Consider the following 4021-nt stretch of genomic DNA (forward strand, 5'->3'; position numbering starts at 1 on the left):
GAGATGGATTGATACGGTGGCTGCGATGATGGGCTCAAGTATAGCAGGGATTGTGGGGCTGGCACGGGATGGGGCAGTGTTTCGTTCTGCTGTGCATGGGGTCTCTATGAGTTGGAAACGACTCGATGGAACTTAACAACAACAACAACAACAAGTCCTAGTTGTCCTGCACTGGTAGGGCTGCTGCTGAACTATTCTGAGAATTTCTGGGATGGGGGTGAGATGACGCAACATGCTTAGAACCACAGCCTTGGCCTTCTTTTTGATCCCCCTGAGGGAGAGCACTGAGTTGAGCTTTTCCTACAAAGAGGACTTACCACCCTCATGATTACACACATGAACACTAGCCATGAAAATTGAAACACTTTCAGATTTGGCTTCCCTGAGGAAGGGAAATCTGAATATGAGAAAGAAGACATGAAACAAAACAAAACAAGAGCAACAAAAGGATCACCAGAGGACATATTCCACATTGAATACAAATGAGTGTTCACCCATTTTGGGTAACTTAATCTTTACAGAGTATATGCTCAGTAAATGTTGGGGTGCATAGTAAGTGCAGGCAGATATTGAGTTCACTGTGGTGGCCCAGGCCTTTCATAGGGCCAGGGTGACATATAAAACCAGTTACCACAGAGTCAACTTCAACGCCCCATGTGTGTTGGAGTAGAATGATGCTCCACAGGGTTTTCAGTGACTGATTTTTTGGAACGAGATCTCCAGGCCTGCCCTCTGAGGTGCCTCTAGGTACTCTTGGATCGCTAACCTTTCAGTTAGCAGCCAAGTACGATAACCGTTTGCATCCCCCAGGCACCTCAGTGTGACACACAGCAAGTGATTGGTAAGTTGTTGCTGAATGACGTGAGGGTTAACTGCACCTCTTCCCATCTGTGAGCCACTGAAGTTGTGTGTACAAGTGTTGATTCCTGGCCTGAAGTCAGGAAGTGGGTAGAGTGGGAGGTGGATAGGAAAGATAAGAGTTCCCCAGTGTTTGTAGGAAGTTTGTAGCTGGCCAAACTCCAGAGCTGTGAATCCAGTGTTTACCCTGTTGCTCCAAGCTCCAATGGCACAGCGGAAGGAAGAAGGGCAGGGATGAGAGCAGTTGGGAACTCTATCTGCTGGGCATTTGCATCTTCATTGAAAGGCAGACTGAATGGCTACCTTAGGTGGCCTTCTCTATTTAGGAGCACAGTGCTTACTGTATGAGGGACAATTCCATCTGGGATTGTGTCCTGTGTTGGCTGGATATCTTGCAGTACATTCTCCCTTTGTGAGGTCCTCTGCATGGAGCTTATGGATTAGGGAGCTGGCTTGGAGGAGGGTGAGCCGTTCGGTCCTCTCTCTCTGAAGGTATCTGGTTTTGAGTCTTCTATACTGCCATATCGACCCAGAACTTTGTTGACCTGCTTACACTCACTGGAGTGTGGAGCCTTGAGTGTTCTGACTCTTTGAATCTCATTCCTGTGGAAGATGTGGCCTTTGCTTACGCCATCCTTCTTGATTAAAGGAGGGGGTCCAACAGTTGGTGCCCTGGTTCTGTACTACATTTTCTGAATTCTTCTTGGACAACTGGTCACCCCAGAGGATAGTAATGGAAGATAGTCGTTGTAATAAACTCGTCATCATCACAATAATTACTTCTTACACATGTACAGAGATTTATGGTTTCCAAACTATGTTCCCTTGTAGACAACCACATTTGATCCTCAGCATTATTATCATTATTCTATTTTATAGGTGAGGAGAGAGGGGTTCAGAGAGGTTGGAGGACTAGCCTTCAGTCCCATAGTTAGTGATTGCGAAAGAATCTAAACATGGTCTTCTGACTCCAGCTAAGGATGAGGAAGATGGGGATACAAGATGTGTTGTGAAATGTGATGAACCCTGGGCTCAGCACAGCTTAGCACTTGGTCTTAACGCTTTAGGACTGTGATGTTAGCTGGAGGCCAAACTTCAATTTGGGGCTTCACTTCTTTCTTCTGTAAAATTCCCTCTGATGTCTTCTTTTACTCTAACAACTGAGGTTCTAAGACAGTTCTGTGAATTAGAGCAGATGATACTGTTCTCATCCTATAGATGGGGACACTGAGGCATAGAGGGGCAGATGACATGCCCAGTCACTCACAGTGAGGGACAGAGCTTAGGCTGAAGCTTAAGACTCTACTCTTAGCCCAGGGCACTGTCTGCCATCTTGTATTTGTTTTATAGACATCCTGGCAGGGGGTGCTTTGTGAAATGCTACTTGAAAAGTTGCTATTTAACTGGACTAAAGCATACCAATGGTTATGAAGATGAAGCAGGACCAGGCTGTGTTTTGTTCTGTTATGCATGAGGTCACTATAAGTCAGAGCCAGCTCAATGACAACTAACAACAATATTCACAGAATATCATGAGAAATATTTGCCTACTTGATTAAATGTAATAATTGGTCCCTAGGTTCTATCTTAGGTCTCTGGGTAGTGGGCAAATTGTTTGTGCTCAGTCCCAACTGAAAGCTGTTCAAACCCACCCAGTCATGCCTTGGAAGAAAAGCCCAGTGATCTGCTTCTGTAAAGATTACAGCCAAGAAAACCCATGGAAAAGATTTTGGGCAGCCATCTAAGATACAACTATTAACCTCTCCCTGAAGGAAGGTTGGGCAATCTACTTCCATAGTGATACTGCCTTTGAAACCCAAGGAGAGGTTGCTATGCATTGGATCTGACTCTATGGCAATGCGTTGCATTGTGTTGTGTCTGGAGCAAAGAGGGTGAAGAAAACTGAAGACTCAAGGAAGAAATTAGACCCTAGGATAAATGGCCCACATGAACCACATCATCCTTTAGGCTGAGACCAGAAGAATTAGATGGTGCCTGTCTATCACTACCGATAGCTCTGACCAATAGAAGGTTCTGGTTAGAATGGGAGAAAAATGTAGAACAAAACTCAAATTCATAAAAAAAAAAAGACCAAACTTATCTGTCTGATGGAGATTGGAGGAACCTCTGAGACTATCACCTTAAGACGCCCTTTGAACCCGGAACTGAAACTACACATCTGAGGCTATTAATGGATTGGATAATCAAATAAACAGTAACCCCTTGAGGAATGTGCTCCTTAGAATAATCAACTGTACAAGGCCAAATGGGCATCATTTGCCCAAAAGCAAAGATGAGAAGGTGACACTGGCAGAATGGAAATGGGAAAGGCCACGTGGAAGTGGGGAGAGTACTGGCACATTGTGGGGAGAGCAACCCATGCCATGGAACAATGTGTGTATAAATTGTTGAATGGGAAACTAATTTGCTGTGTAAACTTTGATATAAAACACAATCAAATGTTCAAAAAAGAAAAAGAAAGCTCTTTTGGTCTGCCACACATAGGGTCACTATGAGTCAGGGGCAGTTAGCAACCACAACAAGAAGGTTCTATTTTATGGTGATGGTCACAAGTATTAGGCTTTGAGCTAATCTAGGGAGGTTAGCTCAGTTTTCTTGTCTGTCCAAAGGGTTCTCCCAGCACCTACTCAATGGGGTGCTGGGAGAACCCAGCCCAATGGGCAGCACTAAATGATACGCGGAGTGTGACAACCCCCTGTGGACATGGTGCTGACTCTTTGCAGGGGGCTGCCAGTAGATTTCACCATTGAGCCCCACCAGATGTGCAGCCATGTCTTAGGTGTCAGCTTAGAGAGGCACAGGCTCCCGTGTAGGGGACTCTGGGGCCAGGGCCAGATGTTTCACCCACACCAATGTTGACATGAGCAGGGACAGGCAAAAGAAGAGCAGGCAAATTCATGGTGGCTGGGAGGGGGCACTGGAAACTGAGCCTGCATGTATTTGCATCTGTTCTGAGAAGATGAAGTGCCCCCTGTTCAGAGAGTCTGGGTCCTCCACTCTGGCGTAGCCTCTGCCTCTGGGCAGCTGGAAGGACACACACACACACACATACAGAGCATCCTTCTGGAAGATACCAGGGTCTTCCAGAGCAGCCCAACAGGAACTGCTTCGCAGTCTTGTGATCATCCTGCCTATGGGAGAG

Source organism: Orycteropus afer, unplaced genomic scaffold, assembly GCF_000298275.1.
Source record: "Orycteropus afer afer isolate SDZICR_OR568_19922 unplaced genomic scaffold, OryAfe1.0 scaffold00638, whole genome shotgun sequence".
NCBI lineage: Eukaryota > Metazoa > Chordata > Mammalia > Tubulidentata > Orycteropodidae > Orycteropus > Orycteropus afer.